Source organism: Felis catus, chromosome A2 (assembly GCF_018350175.1).
Source record: "Felis catus isolate Fca126 chromosome A2, F.catus_Fca126_mat1.0, whole genome shotgun sequence".
NCBI lineage: Eukaryota > Metazoa > Chordata > Mammalia > Carnivora > Felidae > Felis > Felis catus.
In genome coordinates, this window is record NC_058369.1 from 60,367,540 (window position 1) to 60,385,815 (window position 18,276).

The 18,276-nt window shown below is 48.0% G+C and overlaps 2 protein-coding genes across 11 annotated transcripts in view; one reads left to right on the top strand and one right to left on the bottom strand.

Moving 5' to 3' along the window:
- LOC101081454 (solute carrier family 41 member 3) overlaps positions 1 to 18,276 on the top strand; it is an 837,990-nt gene that overhangs the window by 303,878 nt on the left and 515,836 nt on the right. The window lies entirely within an intron of this gene.
- Positions 1 to 18,276, bottom strand: part of LOC123383807 (solute carrier family 41 member 3-like) — a 134,645-nt gene that overhangs the window by 98,760 nt on the left and 17,609 nt on the right. The window contains exon 1 of one of the 10 annotated variants that reach the window (XR_006594033.1): positions 177 to 2,742. The exons of the other annotated variants lie outside the window; for them this stretch is intronic. The gene's annotated coding sequence lies outside the window, so the exon portion shown is untranslated. Of the gene's footprint in view, positions 1 to 176; positions 2,743 to 18,276 lie in introns of those variants that run through there. 10 annotated transcript variants of the gene reach the window in all.

Here is an 18,276-nt window from a genome sequence, read left to right on the forward strand (position 1 = left end):
GCCCTTTCCTTGGGCTCTTCTAACCTCCATTCTTCACTCCTTGGCTCTCTGAGCTATGGACCTCCCCCACCCCCAGTCCCAGCTGGTGTTAAGCTCCAATTGTGTGACAGGCACTCCTCTGACTCCATGGTCACTCCTGTGAACTCACAACCACATACCCCCAGTCCGAAACTGACCTCTGCTTATTCCATGTTGGCCTCCATTGAGGGCTCCTCTTCCTCCTCCTGACCTCTTTTTCTTAATATTATTTAATTTAAAGAATTTTATTTCCTTTCTCCAGATAGGCAGGCTGCAAAGCTAGAAATTTTACCAAGGTCTAACAATAATTCTTGATTCTTCCAAATGGACACAGGCTTTTCAACTCTGGACCATCCTTGGGTTACGTAATAGCCTTATGGAACTGATGCTCAAGAAAACAGTCCATCGTTTTCAAGAGGTCTGTCCTCTAACTCCACAGTTGAGAAACTCCCTGTTACAGAACAGACAGAACCGAGCCAAGGGTAAGGTTAGGCTGGCATCAAACCACTTACTGCTCTGCGGCACTCATGGTTCCTGACCCATCCATTCCAAGTCTGCTTTCTGCCAACGGTGGCTCCCAGAGGTCAGGAGACCAAAGGCTGTAGATCTCCTAACCTATTAATCCTGAGTCCTTCATGCTTCATCTTCATTCTCCTTCCCTGCCATTTCCTCTCCCTCCCAAGGCTTGAGTCACCTTCTACTGCACACCCTACATGACCTCACCCACAGCCATCTCCATCCTCCCTACATTAACAAGCGGCCCTAAGGGGGTGAAGGGCAGGAGGAGAACCTTTGCATCAGTCATGTGGGTGTGGGCTGGGACACAATGATGGCCACAGAGACTTGAGAAGTCACATCTAGACACATCAGGCACCACATAACCACCAGGGGTCGATTATGGGACAAAGTCAACTAACAGGGAAGACTAAAGCAGAAAAGCAGTAGGACCCTGGATCCTCGCTGACACTGTTAATCCAGGGAACTAACAAGTACTAGAGCAGTCTGATCTGTAGCCTTCTTTATAGGAATCCTAAATGACTCTAGTCACTTGGAGTTAGGGTTTTCTGACGAAGATATTGTGCTCTGTGCTGGTGATGCTCGACATCTCTGGCTCAGATCTGTCTTCTGAGCACTGCACCTGCCTACCCAACTGCTGACTGAATCCTGACATCCCATGGGCCCTTCAAAATCAGGATTCCAGACTTGACCTTCCTTGCACAGACCCTTTGCCCTGCCCACTGTGGCTCCAGGCATCCTTCTTGGTCTTCCAGCAGGGACTTAAGTAACCCCCCGTGTTCCCTGACAGCCTGGCATCCAAGTCATGGTAACTGTCTTAATGTCCGCCACAACTGCCCTCTCTGGAAATGCTTCAAAGAAATCTTATGAGGGGCACTGGGGAGATCAAAATCAGTCAGAGTTAGTAATGGTTCTTGCACTCGCGGGGCTCTGAATCACAGCCACAGCTTCCCAGCTCTTCCCTGTGGCCTTCACCCTGCTGCCACAGTTCAGTTCTGTTACAGTTATGACCCTGTCACTCAGCCCCTTGACCAGTTCTGATCCTGGGCATACACCCAATAGATCTGTCCCCTCAAAACATACAAGAAATAGACAGGAATGTCTCTGGTAGTATCATGCTTCAAAAACATCCAAAACTAATGCACAGTATTAGAAGGCAGAAGACTGGTTTAGGTGGGGCAGAGGATGGAGGAGCCCGCTGGGGGCTGAAAATGCTCTTGACCTGGATGGGGATTACACAGGTGCATTTATCCTGAGATGGTCATTCAAACTCTACACATAACACGTACAATTTTCAACACATCCATGATATACTTCAATAAAATACACATTTATTTTAAAACAAATAATGAGGACAAAAATCAACAACCCCTCTGCACTCAGCATACAACTTGAGCAGAGCAGACAGCCCTTCTCACAGGCTGTCCAGCACCCCACCCCATGACCATGGCCAATTGCTGTTCCTCACTCCTTGCAAATGCCCACTCATTTGTCTGTATCTCTGCACACATTGATCCCTTTGCTTGGACTGTCTGCTCTCTCTCACATCATCCCAGAAACTATTATATTATCCTTTAAGGTCCAACTCCGACTGTCCTACTAACTGCAGATTCTTTGACTCCTCTGGGAAAAATGAACTGTTCCCTCTTTCTTCACAGGCAAATGTCTGCTCACTGCTCCACTCCCTTAACACTGGCTCGTGGGATGAAGCACCTGCCTCACCCCCTAAGCTACAAAAGCCAGGGAGGCAGAGACAGGTCTGTTTCTGCTCACCATTGCACTCCTGGGGCCTGAGAGCAGCTAACACAAAATTCAACAAAATATGCTGAATGCATAAATGAGGAACCAGATGAATGAATGAATTCATCTATCCTACTCTGTGCTCAGCTACCAGCTGCTCAAAAGCAGACACCTGTCTGATTCATCTCTAATTCAGTGAAGAAAGACTACATACACTCTAACAATTACAACCGCTGTCACTGTCTCTGGTGCCCACGGGCCTACATAAACCCCCAAGAAGGCCTGAAAGGATACACAAGACATGATAATAGAAGCTTCCTCCAGGGATGAGATTGAGGGCTGAAATACTTATTTTATAAAAAAGAGAAACATGGGCTCCTGGGTGGCTCGGTTGGTTCAGCATCCAACTTTGGCTCAGGCCATGATCTCATGGGTCACGACTTCAAGCCCTGCATTGGGCTCGCTGATACCAGCTTGGAGCCTGCTTGGGGTCCTCTTTCGCCTTCTCTCTCTGTGCCTAGCCCCCCCAACAGCCACACTCAAAAATAAACATTAAAAAAAGAGAAAGGGAGAGAAACATTTATATATACCTTACTTGTGTATCTGAAAAATAATTTTTGAAAAAAAAACTGAACTGATACTCTCTGGCCCCTTACTGGGCCCCAATCCCTGGACCCAACTATAGGCTGACCCCAACTATAGACTGACCCCAAACCCCATTAACAATAGGTAAATTTAGCACCTAACCAGTACTCTTGGGGCCAGCCCACTATGCCAGAGATAGCCACGAGGTGCTCCTGCCAGGAGGTTATCCCTGCTTCAGGCTCATGGGGGCTATGAGGCCCCAGAATGTGGCAGCCTGGGTATAGTGGGAGCCAGGCCACCCTCCTGTTATGGAATTTCCCCCTGGAACAGTGTTGACAAGGCCACATCCTGCACCACTGAGCGGGGGTGACCAGGGAGGTGGTGGTGCACGTGCAGGAGCCACGAAAACCTGAGTGCCCTTGACCTGGGAGTCACTGCACATTTGCAAACTGGAGGGAAAGAATGAGCTGTGTCTTCCAGGGCTGTTACCTGTTCCTCCCAAATGCTGGGCCTCCCGAAGCTGGATGGCTCAAGGCCTGGATTTGCAAAGTTGCCCAAGTATGCTCTGGGCCTCCTTCCCAAGACATCCCCTTTTCCTCATGCTAGACTCCCAGATGGAGACTTAACACAAGGTCAGGAAACGGCCCTCCAGTTGGAGGCACTTCCTCCTGGACTGGCCTCCTGTGTCACCCCTGCTGATGGTCGGGTACAATCCTGAGCCCTTCTTCCCCTGACATCCCATCCAATCTTCCAGACTCTGCTGAGATCCCCCAACTGACTGATATATAACCTCTCAGGCTGCAGCAACTGAAGGACATACACTGTGGTGTAGGGGCTCAAAACCATGTTCCATGAAGTGGCCATGGAAGGTCAAAACAGAGACACAGGGCAGAGTCTTTCTCTGGAGAAGGGTCTTAGGAAGGGGGTGAGAGACTATTAGAGCAGCCCAAGGGGTGAAGCTCTGAGGTGAGAGAGATGGGGATCTAGGATGCAAGCCCAAATGAGTGCTTTCTAAGCAAGTTGGCCAGTACACAAAGGGCTGCCCTAGCCCCAGGTGGGGCGAGTGTCCCATCCACTTAAGTCTGAAGGCAGAGCCATCAAGAGCCTCATCCAGAGACCAGGGGACAGGGTGGGTGTTGATAACCCCTCTTCAACTCACACACAGATGCACAAAGAATGCTGAACTGTCATCAGGAAGGAGATGCTTTGTGGAACTGAGGAAGGCACTGCACTAGCTGCAATGTCCCCATGGGCTGCAAAACTAAATTTAAATTTAATTTCACTGATTAAAAAGCACATTACAGCGGCACCTGGGTGGCTCAGTCGGTTGAGCATCTGACTCTTGATTTTGGCTCAGGTCATGATCCAGAGTCATGGGATCGAGCCACACATTCGGCGCTGTGCTCACAGCAAAGAGCCTCCTTGGGATTCTCTCTCCCTCTCTCTGCCCCTCCCTCCCTCACTCAGGTACACACATGCACACACTCTCTCTTTTTAAAAAAATATAATAAAAGCACATTACATAGCAAGATCCCATATATTTATGTTTACACATTCTTGATAGACACGCACCACGATGTTGACAGAGATTATGGGCACCCTTCCTTCTTCACTTGTGCATATTTTCTAATTTTTCTATCACACACTAACTCTATAAAAATATTTAGGTAGACAGAGTAAACCCTCAATGATTCAAACAGCATTACGTGAACCAGCCCCAGGGCATAAAGAGACCAGGAGAAGTGAATGCCAGAGTGTGTGCTCGTTTAAGGGCCTCCCCACAATGCTTCTAATCAACAGAGACCACCACATCCCCACACTCGTCTGGACCCCAGCCCAGGATCTGGGCCTTTTCCCCTCACTGAAGAGCCCCACAGAGATTCTGGGGACTGGAGGGAACGGTGCCCATCACCCTTGGAGTCACAACACGAAGCACACTGGGTGTCTCACCCTCACAACCCAGTGAGGTCGGTGCATTCATTAGCCCCATCTGTAGATGGGGAGACTGATACGGGGAAAGCTAATGAATTCCCTCAAGTAGTAAGTGAATGGCAGAGGATTTGAACCCCTCCAGGCCCTGCCTGATGAATCTGGAAGGAAAATGGTTTGAGCTAACGTGGTTAGTGTGGGCTGACCTTGGAGAGGGTCGTCAGAAGCTTCTTTGAATTTCAGACCCGAGGCCCCCCGGAGGATCCTCCTGCTGGCACCACTGAGCCCGGGAATCCTGGGCTGCACCCCGACTCAGGGCCTCTGGTGTCCCTTGGCCTATCATATCTGTGATGCCTAGGGAGCCTGGTTTCCCACCCCCCTCCTCCCAGGCCCCCAAATGCCCGGTACGCACTTGGATAGTGTTCATCACCAGGCCGGCTATCAACATGCCCAAGCCTGAGAGCAGAATGGGCACCATGATCTGGCACATGATAGAGAAGACGGCCTCAGGGAAGACCCCATGGGGGGACCGGGTGAGTTCACAGCTGAAGCCTCGCAACTTCTTGCCCTGGAAGCAAAACTGCAGGTTCAGCTGGGTGACCACCATGATCAGGCTGCCAACCATGTTCACAGGAGCAAGACGTCCACTTGTGTCCTCTGTCTTCCTCCTGCACCAGGATATGCTTCCAAAGATGTACACATAGGGAACGCTTCCAGTGCCCTGAGCCGTTGGCAGGATCTCCGAATGCCCCTCAGCCAAGGGCCAGAGCAAGCAAGGAACAAAGGCCAGTGTGACTCAGAGCCTCATGTGGGGCCTTGGCAAACTCCTGCTGTCTCTCCACCCGCTACAGATCAGGTTCTCCTCAGAGAGTAGCTGCTCTGTCATCCAGGACGTCCCTCAGCTAAGTCTCTCACAGTGACCTTGATAGCATCCAGCTTTCCAGCCTACACTGGCTTGGGCTAGACCCTGGGAGACAGAACCACATGAGGCCTGACCTTGGTGAGGGCCACAAAGAATCCTGCCCGCCTCTGCACACACTCCCCAGTTGCTTCTACTCTTGGCAGACAAAGGCCTGGAGAAATCTCAGCCTAAAGGACCCACTCTTACAGCCCCCCTGAGGAGTTTCATGCCTCAAGGTTGAGAGGGCTGCAGGTCCCCAAGAAAGAAGCCACATCCTGTGATCATCTTGACTTCAGAATCCAAGGGCTCTTGACCATATGAAGAAGCTATGTTCACAGAGGAAATGCAGCCCTCTTTACTCTCAAGGGCCCAGAAAACTAATAAACACACTTCCAGGGGCACCTGGGTGGCTCAGTCGGTTCAGTGTCTGACTTTGGCTCAGGTCATGATCTGATCAGGTCATGATCAGGTCTGTGAGTTCAGGTCTGTGAATTCAGGCCCGGCGTTGGGCTCTGTGTTGACAGCTCAGAGCCTGGAGCTTGCTTCTGATTCTGTGACTTCCTCTCTCTCTTCCCCTTCCCTGCTCATGCTCTGCCTCTCTTTCAAAAATAAACATAGGGGCACCTGGGTGTCTCAGTCGGTTAAGTGTCTGACTTCGGCTCAGGTCATGATTTCGCAGTCTGAGTTCGGGACCTGCACTGGGCTGTGCTGACAGCTCGGAGCCTGGAGCCTGCTTTGGATTCGGTGTTTACCTCTCTCTCTGTCCCTCCCCCACCTATGCTCAGTCTCTCAAACATAAAATAAACATAAAAAAAAATTTTTAAAGATGCTTCTGAAGAGGCTCCACTCTCCTCCATTACAAAGGTTAGACCAGCCCTGATACCCAGCTTACTGCCCCCTTCCAGAGAGTAGGCTTGGATATCACCTTTGACTGCCAGCAAGTCTATTGTTGGGTGTGCACTGGGCATTCCACAGGTAGCAGGGATGGAATGTCAGGCATGAGGGTTGGCTGGAATAGGGATCAAGGTCACAGCCAGAAGAAGCCCAGGGCTGAAGGTCAGAAGCACACTCACCTACTGACCCTGTGGGACTTCTCCTGGACCAGGATCCTGATCTGAGCCTCAACTTCTGCTCCTGTTCCTAAACCAGGGCCCTCTTGGGCAACCTCCTGGTTCCCCTCTGTTGGATAGTCTATCCCACACTCAGGTCCCATCCCCGTAGCCTGGAGTTCACAATCTAGATCCTACTGACCTCCCTAGGCCTATCCACCTCTCTCCCAGCTCCAGCCAAACTTCTCCAACAACTATTTTCCTCATGCCCCAAATATTCCTCTCTCTACATCTGTCCTCAAACAATTCATTTGCTCATTCATTCAATAGATATTTTTAAGCCCTTCCTTGGAGCCAGACATAATGAGCTCTCAACTTCTTGGACATTCTCCCATTGGGAGTTGGAGTTTCTGTCTCCTCCCTTCAACCTGTGACTGCTGGACCAGTAAAACACAGTGGAAGAGACACTGTGTCAGTCTGGTTCTTGAGAAACAGTCTCCGCTTCCCATCTCTTGAGATGCTCATACTTGAAACCCAGATACCATGCTATGAGGAAGCTCAAGTAGTCACACAGAAAGGCCACGTATGAGTGTTCCAGCTGAGGATCCAGGTGACAGCAGCAACTGTCATGTCATGTGAGTGAGCTAGCCTGGATTGGGTACGATGCTTGGCAAGCCACCGCAGCAGATGCTGCACACAGCAGACATCCATTCTCACAGAGCCCTATTCGAACTGCAGATTCATGATCAAACTGAATGACTAGCTTTAAACAAGCCACTAAATGTGGATGCAGTGTGTTGCATAGCAATAGATAATTGGGACATCTGGGGAACCTCATCCCCACCCTTTACTTTTCTCATCTCAGAGAAACTAACAATTTCCAAACCTCTCTCTAGTCCAGACCCCTCCCCTGAGCTTTCAGGCTCTGTGTAGCCCCTGTATAACTCAATTAGTCTTTCACGTTTGTTCCTTCCAACTCCTCCCCCAAGCCTCTTGCCTCAATAAATGGTTCTGCCAGAAGCCCAAACTGCACTCTGACTGCCCGTTCCCCAACCAACTCAACCCCACATCAAATCTGCCTGTCCCCATGTCTTTCCCCTCCTCTCCAGTTCATGGACACCACCTTCACCATAGCCCTTAACTACCTCCTAACCCTTCTGTCCACCAAAAGTAATACCTGCTCTTTAACACCTTATATTACGTCTTCAAGTGACCTGCTTGCCCAAATATCCTCAATAGCTGTCAACTCATTACCTGAGAGAGTTCAGATTTTGTGGCCAGACATTCAAGGTCTCTCACAATTTGGGGGGGGAAAAAGCATCCTTTTGAGCCCTCTTTCTGCCTAGTACACGATCATCCACCGCATGTCTTAAAAGGAGCTTCCTGTGGACCCTCACATGGGCTGTGCCTATGTTCACACTACTCCCTCTGCATGTTCCACTCGCTGCTCAGGCCAAACTCTTGCCAAACCTCATGGCCAATTGAGGTGCCTTCTCATCTCTGAGGCCATTCCAGTGTCCTGCCAGAGCCTAACATCTTACCCAGAATTACCAAAGCTCTTTTTTGAACCCCTCTGAGGGAAGTCCACATATGCCTAATGACATAATGAAATGCACATACATCAACACTCCCATCCCAAAGTGTACTCCTCTTGAGGTGGAGTCTGGTTGATTCATGGCCACAATCTTTCAGAGCAGGGGAAAGTATTCATTCACTTACTCCACAGATTAGTACTGAGGGCCTTATGTTTGCCAGACTCTTGGTCTAAGTGTTGTGGTACATCTGTTAGCTGAACAGCACATACTTAGAGCTTTTCAGTGTGGCAGATAATCATAAAAATGGAAATGTAATTATGACCTGTGGTAAGTGCTCTGAAGGAAACCCAAGGAATGGGAGCAAGAAATGAGGATCAACCAACCATACACAGCACCCAACGACCTGCAAATGAAGGAATGAACAAATGAATGAAAGATCTCATTCCCTTGTGTACCCATCTGTGCCTCTCACTGCCCTTTCACACTGATTTCATGTCCAATCACCAAACACTCAAAATATCTCTAGGATATCCAGCAGGAAGTACACCAGTTTTGCAAATGAGAAAACAAAGTCCCTGAGAGCGTTTACCCAAAACCACACCCCAAGTCAGTATCAGAGGCAGGACTAAGACCCTCAGCTCCCAACTCTGGGGGCAGACTGCCTCCACCACCCTCCATGTTCTCTGCTCCACACCCTTCTCCTGTCTGATGCTGCCTGCATCTGTGGCTTGGGTTCTTGTGTTCAAACAAGAGTCTGAACCAGGAGGAGGCAGACACAAATGGCATATTTCAGAGAAAAGAGTTGAGACGTTAATTGGTTTCAGACAGAACCACTCTGGGCTGGGCTGGTTTCTCTGGACACTGACCACACGGCTCCCACAGAACTCAGCTGGAGGGACCCCCAACAAGCGATTGCTTTCTTCTGACTTCAACAACTCCTGTGATTTAGTTTTGAATGTGGTCAAACATCCTAATACAATTTATAGTCATACACAGTGGGCCTTGAACCATTCTCATCAGTACAGAAGATATGGAAACAGACAATAATTTACATAATTCCATATAGAAACAGATTTCTGATTAAGTAAGTTCTTAATTATTAAAAAATATTTCTAATTTCTGTTTAAAAAACCAAATGAGAAATTAAGATAAATGCACACACACATAATATACACACACACATGCAAGTAGTGAAGTTCAGAAGGATAGTCATCAAGATGCTAAGAGTGACTACCGTTGAGAAGCAGAATTTAAAATGACCTTTATTTTTATAATGTTCTAACATTCTATTGTGATTACTTGCTTTTATAACCATCAAAACATAAACTGTCACCAAAAATAAATAAAAGATGTCATTACATGAGAAAGATTACTTTCCCATGCAACTTGAGAACAAAATATGACAACATGGTTTACTGGGTCAGAATCCAGAAGATCAGGAATGTAATTTTAAAAATAGCTAGCACAGGAGAAAAGCTCAAAGACCTTGAACTAGATTCTGGGGCTGCACTGAGCAGCAGATGGAATCTGGGTCAAGCATTAGGTGGTTTCCCAGATGACCCTGAATAAGGCCCTGCCCCTGTACAGGCCTCTAAACTCTAAACATGAGAGGTGGGACTGCATCAGTGGTTTTCAGTCTACTCTGCCATCAGAATGACCTGGGAGCTCCTGAAATGTGTAGCCCAAGCCCAAGCCCAGACCAAAGAATCAGGATCCCGAGGCCTGCGGCATGACCTACTCATCTATTCCAACCCCCTTGATTCTTTGGGAGTGTGTCTTTGGAGGACAATGAGGAAGGCCTGCAGAGGGTGGGCAGAGAGCTTTGGAATGCACATCACCATTCCTGGCTTTCATTTCTGATTCTTCAGTGGGAACTGGGTGTCTTCCCAGAAGCACACCTTCTAAATGGCCTCCTATTCCTTTCCTGGCCATCTTGAGCCTGGGCTGGTTCTGAGCCAAAATGTCAATCTTAAAAAGCCTGAATTCTTCCTCATCCTGTTAAGGTCTCAGAGATCAAGCTGATTACATTCTCAATAATGGAGGGCTTCTTCTTTATTTCCCGCTTCTGATGTCGCTGGCAGAACCCACCCACAGGTGAAAGCACAGAACCAGAGCACTCATGCCTACTCAGGGCTGGCTGTCTTCAAGCACTTTCTCCAAGCAGCTCCTTCATGTCACTCAGGCATTCTGGGACCTCCCTTTCCAAGGCTGAGATGCAGCTGGCCTTCTTGCCTCATAGCTCTTTCTGCTAACATTGACTAATGCATCTGCTACCCTCCTTGCTTGACTGTGATGCCGTGAGAGTGGAGCCTGGCTCTTGTATCCCCCACAGGGTCCAGCATAGTGCTGGTCCTCTCTCCCCCACTGCTGACACACACGTGTTGCATTAATGAGTGAAAAAACGAATATACAGAATCCTAGAAACAAAGAAAAAAAGAAACCCAATCAGCCTTCTGTAGGTTGAGTGGTGTAAGGCCCTAAAATTATTATGATCTGCTGCCTTGACATGTGGTAAAACCAGGAGGGCCTCACAGGGTCTACCTGCAACTCCCCCTCCCCCTCTTCTCCAGTTGACAAGGTCCCCTAGTCAAGAAACCGTCCTTACCAAGGGGACCAGGCACAGTTCCCACTTATCCCTGAGTAGGGGGTTTTTAGTTCCTGCTGGCCCACAGAATTATTCAAGCAAGTCAATCATACCTTCCAATGAGAACTGGGGCACTTTATGCTATTGTTACTACAAAGTCTGCCTCCTGCAGCCCCTCATGGTTCACTCTGCTTTCCAGTGCAACCCTGCGTGTCCCTGGGTATGAGTTTGTGTGACTGATAAACTGTGATTTCCTCAGTCCAGTGTTGGGGTCATGTGTTTGGCCATCTCCATATGCTTGGGTGGAAACCCCTCCTTCACCAACAGAGTAAGGAGAGGGTGATTGCAGCAGCTGGCATCACAAACAGGACTGCCCAACCCTGATAGAAGATGCCTGGTCAGCTTTCACTGTAACTGCTCTTTGCTGCCTGACTAGCTCCTGACATGGCCAGTGCTGCCTGGGATGGAGCCACTAACTGTTGGCCAGCTTGTGTATTATTAGCCTGTTCCATGTCCCACTGTCTCTCCTGGGTAATGCCATCTCCTCCCATCACCAAGGCAAGAACTATTGCCAACTGGCCATAGCCCAGCAGGAGGCACCTCAGGGCAATCTGTATCTGGCAAGTGCTCTGTGGCACTCCTGCACCTAGTCTAAATTATAAACTGCCAAGATGGGACACCATGGAACACCCCCCTCCACCCAGCTAAAAATAAAATAGTTAACACAGCCCAATATAAGCTAACACAGGGCCTTCAAGGTTTGAAATTTATCATACAAGACCTACTTGGTGATTACCCCCACTGCTTCTCCTTTTAAAAGTCCAATTTGGCCTGCTCTTAAACCTGGAAAGAACCTGCCACAGGGTGAATGACTGCATCCTTCATGCTCTGGTTCCATCCACTGTGGCCCCATACACAACATCCAATGTAACTGAAATTACTCCCCCTGATCAGCACCAGTAAGGATTTTGCTACTATAGATTGGGCTAATATTTTCTGTTCAATGCCTATTTCCACACCCTCTTAGGTGCAGGTGACCTTCAACTCTGAACAGACACAGTAGACTTTCCAGGTTACTCACGGGGTACCTCACCAGCTCTGCCACGCACGGTCTTGCAGGCAACATCTTAACTGCATGCACCTTTCTCAAGGAGCACAGGTCTAATGTTACATTATGATGTCCTCCTCCAGGGAGACTCATGTGACACATTCACTAAAGGCAAAACACTCAGGAGCTCGCAAAGAGAGGATGGGCCATTACTCCACATGTGGGGCAAAGCCAGACATCTTGGCAAATTCCTAAAAATTATTTTGGTAAACCGAGGGCAACTCCATCCTTGACACTGTCAGAAAACAGCCATTGACTCTTAGCACCCACACTGTTAATAAACTGTTCATAGAAGCCCAACACCTTGTAGTCCTTTTTGAATTCTGGAGGCAACACAGTCCTCCTCTGCACATTTGACTTATGCCCATTTATGCTGTCACTTGCAAAGGACGCTGTTTTAAATAGACACCTCCAACAAAAGGCTCTAGAATCTGTCCAAATTAAAGTCAACAGGCATTGCTATCAGTGCCCTCAAAAATTCCTTCACTGGCAAAGCATTAGCAACCTCCTCTTATGCTTCTTGGAGTCCTGGACCACATACCTATAATGAATATATGTTGCCCAAGAAGCCCTTGGGTGCAAGAAAATACCCTCCTTGCCTAACTTTACACCAACTGAGCAGCAACTGCTGGCTACATACTGGGCTCTCCTGGAAAGGGAGGCTCTCACAGACCCTGGCCTGTGACCCTCCATACGCAGCAGCTCACTGAGCCTTGGGAGGCATAGCTACTGAGGACTCAATACAGGATAGAGTCAAACTTGGACTCTCTGGCATATGCCACTACAGAAGGATGCCTCCTCTGTCCTTCCTTAGTCCCTTGCCAGATGCTACCATACCAGAGGAGGTCACCCCTCCCCCAGTCCCCTTGGCTATGTAGGGAGCCCCCTTGACATTAACCTAGTGAACAGCAATGGACTTTGTATACTTTATGGGTGGTATGACCATGATACTACACCATGGAGCTCAGTGGAATGTTTATGTCCCTGATAAAGGAAACAACTCACCCAATAGTCAGCAAAAATGGTCAAATTTAGGCTGCCATTTTAGCACTGGATGCTCTGGCCAGCAAATGGTTCCATCTGCAACTTTTTACAAACTCTTGGGCCACTGCCTAGGAGCTGTTCCAAAACTTTTACTCTAAGGAACTAGGGCACTCTTGCCTCAGAGACACCCAAAATATAGGTCAAAGTCACAGATGTCTCCACATGCACTAAGGCCACAATACAAGGCCTCACCAGGACACTGCTTGTCCTCCTTATTTTCCAACATTACAGGTCATGGCCAGCCCTCATTTTGCTTCTGAGGACACACAGGGCTGACTCTACAGGAAGGACTCAATAAACTCCCACCTCCTCTGCAGACCCTGAGCAGCCAGAAGAATTGAGAGGCACACTGGTCTCCTCAAACTTAAGCTCTAAGGTAAAAAATAAGCCCCAGTGGGGGTTGGAGGTTGATTAATGTGGTATTTTTTGATTGAGTTTTTTCTTTTTTTTTTTTTTTTTTTTGAGAGAGAGAGAGAGAGAGAGAGAGAGAGAAGGAGAAGAAGAAGAAGAAGAAGAAGAAGAAGAAGAAGAAGAAGGGGGAAGAAGAGGAGGAAGAGGAGGATGAGGAGAAGGAGGAGGAGGAGGAGGAAGAAGAAGAAGAAGAAGGAGGAGGAGGAGGAGGAGGAGGAGGAGGAGAAGGAGAAGGAGAAGGAGAAGAAGAAGAAGAAGAAGAAGAAGAAGAAGAAGAAGAAGAAGAAAGGAGGAGGAGGAAGGGCTGAGGGAGAGAGAATCCCAAGCAGGCTCCACACTCAGCGCAGAGCCCAACATGGGGCTTGATCCCACATTCTGGGATCATGACCTGAGCTGAAATCAAGAGCTGGACGCTCTTAACTGACTGAGCCAGCCATGCACCCCTGGCACTGATTTTAATCTGGATTCATGCTCCTGGGGATACATGCTATCTGTACCCCAACACAAGCCCCTCCACTACCTTTATTGGCTGCAATGGGGAACCCTTATAAGTTCACCAGGGGGCCCTCTCCCTCCAGGTCAAGAGGCTGCTTCACTTGCTGGGGGGGGGGGTGAGGGTGTTCTCTACCTGCTCCCTAGAAGTCCCAGTCACCACCACAATTTAAGTTGGTGTCACGGCATCATGGGGTCAATGTGGTATGAGGCCTAAAACTAGCAGTATTATGTGTTGTGACATGGGGGAAAGCAGGAAGGCCATGAGGAACCTAACCACAAGTTCCACCCCGCTCTGTTCCCACAACCCTTCCTATCCCTGAGGAGCGGGCTCTCTCTGCTTCCCTGCCGGCCTGTGAAGGAGCCAGGCACACCCTTCTTCAGAAACAGGGGCAGTGGAGGGTTCCCCCACCGATAGCACACAGTGTTCCCCAAGCTCATGCAGGCTCACTCTGCTCCCAAGCGCTCCTTTCTGAGGGCCTTTCACAGCATCTGCTGTTCCCCTCTCAGGTTAGGAGTATATGTAATAACTAATGACCTGCTGTATTTCTCAAGTCCAAGGCCAGATGCCCTATATTCGACCATCCCCACAGCCCAACGATGGGAATCTATCCCTCATCAAGGCTGGCCTCATCCCCTGTGGCACTCAGTCCAGGCTTCACTCCTTTCCCTCACATAACTCTCCACGCCCTTGCTTCTCCCCTCCCATCAGCCCCTTGCCCTCCTGCCTTTCTAGAGGGTTCCGTGTCTTTGCTAAGGCACCATCCCTGCCAGACCCTTCCTCCTCTTTGCCCCCACTCCACCTCCATGGGGCCCATGGTTCCTGACCCCTCTGCAAATGAGCATGATGTCTGTGGACCACCAGTTTGAATTTCTGCTACATGTAATACAAAGAGATCAGATTCATCACAAAGAATGGGGTTCTTTCTTCTTCCTATGTACACATTCCCAAAACCCTGTCATATATGCTGCCCTGTGTGGGGACCCAGGGGTCTGGAGAACTATATGAGAGGCAGCTTCTGTTTCTAAGGAGAACACTGGCACAGAGCCTTAAAAGAGTATTAATCTCACTACATACACAAACAAAAATAAATAAAAAATAAACATATGCACAACAAAAACCATCAAAAGCAAAGTCAACAAATAGAAAAATGAGAAACATATTTATAATCCATATCACAATTAAAAGGTCAATTCCCCTAATATATAAGAAGCCCTCAGGTGCCAGTAAAAGGATAACCACTCCATAAAAATACAGGCAAAGAATAGAAGCAAACATCCAAAGATATTCAACTTCACTTGCTAATGTAAGAAATACAAATTGCACTACCAGGGACCCAGCAGGCAGCCCTAGAGAATGATCTCTAAGGATCCCTGCCTCCTCTACTGACACTGGGTATAATACCTTCCCCTGAAACGTGGGCTGAACTCAGTGACTTGCTTCCAGCCAAGAGAAGAAAGATGTTGCTTCTGTGGTAAGATTTACAAAAGGTGGTTTCTGTCTTGCTAGCAGACTCTATTTCCTTCTCAGACTGCATGCTTTCATGATGCTGCCATGTTGGAGACATCCAGTGAGGAAAGAACTGAAGGTGGCCTCTGGGCAACATCCAGAGAGGAACTGAGGCCCTCAGTCCAACAACCTGCTGGGAGCTGAATCCCTCCCACAGCCTATGAGCGCCCTGGGATGATGCCACAGCTGTGGCTGACGTCTGGACAGCAGCCTCCTGAGAGATCTGGAAGCAGAAAACCTAGGTCTACTGGATTCTTGGCCCATGGCAGCCATGAGGTAATAAGTGAGTACCATTTTAAGCTGCTAAATTTGGGGATGACATGTTGCATAGTAATAGAAGCTAATACAGTGTACAAGGAAATGCAATTTTCCATCTATCAGATTGTTAAAGATCAAAGAGTTTGAAAATAAACTACGTTGCTGAGTATTGGCAAGCAGGCATCTCCCTATGATGCTGGAGGAAGTATAATTGGTCCCACCTCAAGGGTAGGCGATTTGGTGATATATCTATCAAATGCATGATGTTTTGACCCAGCACTTCTACTTGCAACATGTACCCTACTCATTTACTCCAGCATGTAGCAAACGTTAAGATTATTCACTGCAAGGAACTGTAGGGGGCTCAGTAGGTAGTCATCCTGACTCCTGAGTTTGGCTCAGGTCATGATCTCATGGTTCAGGAGTTCAAGCCCCAAGTCAGGCTCTGTGCTGAGCGTAGAGGCTGCTTGGGGTTCTCTGTCTCCCTCGCTGCCCCTCCCCTGCTCTCTCTCTAAATAAACAAACAAACTTAAAAAGAAAGATTATTCACTGAGCTTTCATTAGTAAGACTATTTTAAGGTGTTGTTATGAGCTGAATCACGCACCCCTCCCCCAAACTGCAGTCTTAACCCCCAGCACCTCAGAATGTGACTGTATTTGGAGACAAGGCCTTTAAAGTGGTATTAAATTAAAATGAGGTCACAAGGATAGGCCTTAACCCAATATGACTGGTGTCCTTACAAGAAAAGGAAATTTGAACGCAGACACGCACAGAGGAACAACTATATAAAGAGACACGGAGAAGGTGGCCATCTGCACGCCTCACAGGGAGGCCTCGGAAGAAACCAGCCCTGAGGACACCTTGATTTTGGACTTCTGGCTTCCAGAACTGAGAGAAAATAAGTCTCTGTTGTTTAAGCTGCCCGATCTATGGTCCTTTGATATGGCAGCCCTAGCAAACTAATAATTAAGTTTAAAAACACATCAGAAAAGAAATGGTTAAATAAATTCTGGTATATTTGTATAATGGAATACTGAACAACCATTTCTAAAAAAGGAAACTTTTAATGTATCTATAAAGAATATTGTAAGGTGAATATATGGTGTAGTGAATATACTGTATCACTATACTGTGAGGTGAAAACACCAAAAGTCCAGAGTTTGTATATGCCAAAACTTGAAAAAAAAGAGTGAGCAAAATATACAGAGACAGATGAACAGATATAGATATTTGTTTGTACGTGCATAAAATATCTTTAGGAGGAAACAAAACCAACTGGGGCCTAGTGGCTGTCTTGTCCCTGTGCATATTTGTGAACCTTTTACATTCTGAACCACAGCCTCTTTTCTCAGGGAGTTCACATTCAAGCCAGGGAGAGCATCAGATCCTGCACATGGTAAAAAGAAACGGCAAATATCCCAACATCTATAGAAGGTGACATGCTGGTGAGGCTAGCACCTCAAGAAAGGCTCCATGTAAGGCTGCCCATGTGAAACGGGGTGGGAAGGATGACGGAAGGCCTCTTCACTCAGGGTTGGTGGGAAAGAAGGCACAGGGAGGGGGCAGTCTAAGTGAGGCTGGGGGTTACCACACAGCTGACTAAAGCCAGCACCACTGGATAGAGCAGACAGAGGTCTGTCCAGTGGTGCTGGCTTTAGTCAGCTGAGCCAATGTGGCACCACTGACTGTTTTCACCTTCCCGACAGAACCAACTGTACACAGGAACCCATCCACAGGGCAGGGGACCTTCTCCTCTTCTCAGCTCAATGAAGCCAAGCCAATCATGGCCATTCCATTCTCTTTGCCAATTTTTGGTTTTGAAGTAGGACATGCCCAAATCTGCCAGTGAGAAGTTGAAGAGTTTTGTTGGGGATGCCCAGGAAAGGTTCCCTGTGCTTAAGAAGGAGGAACCAGGCGTAACTGGTGGCTCAGTCGGTTAAGCTTCTGACTCTTGGTTTCAGCTTAGGTCATGATCTCACAGTTCATGGGATTGAGCCTCACATTGGGCTCTGCACTGACAGTGAGGAACTTGCTTGGGATTCTCTCTCTCTCTCTCTCTCTCTCTCTTCTTCTTCTTCTTCTTCTTCTTCTCTCTTCCCCTCCCTGCCCACTCTCTCTTTCCCTCAAAATAAATAAATAAACGTTGAAAATGAGTTAAAAAAAGGAGAAGGAACCAGAGCAGAAGACCCATTCTTCTCCCTCTGGATATGATGGGGCTATAAGGCAAAGCCAACTTTGGCTGCTGACTCGGCAGGAACTTGGAAAGATCCTGGTTCCTTGGAGTCATTGTGCGCCGGTTATGGTAACACTTTCCAAGCCTGGAAGTACCCCATCTTGGAAATTCCATTTTGGAAGATGACAGACTTCCTTCTTATTTAATCTACTACAGGTGTTTTTTCTGGTATGTGTAGCTGAAACCATCCTAATTGATACAGCCAAGGTGAGCTCAGGATGTCTGGATGCCAGTTTGCGGAGTTTGGATTTTATTCCACAGTCAGTAGAGAAATCAACAGAGGTTTTAAAATTCAGATCTGCAAGGCACCTGGGTGGCTCAGTTAGTTAAGCTTCTGACTCTTGATTTTGGCTCGGGTCATG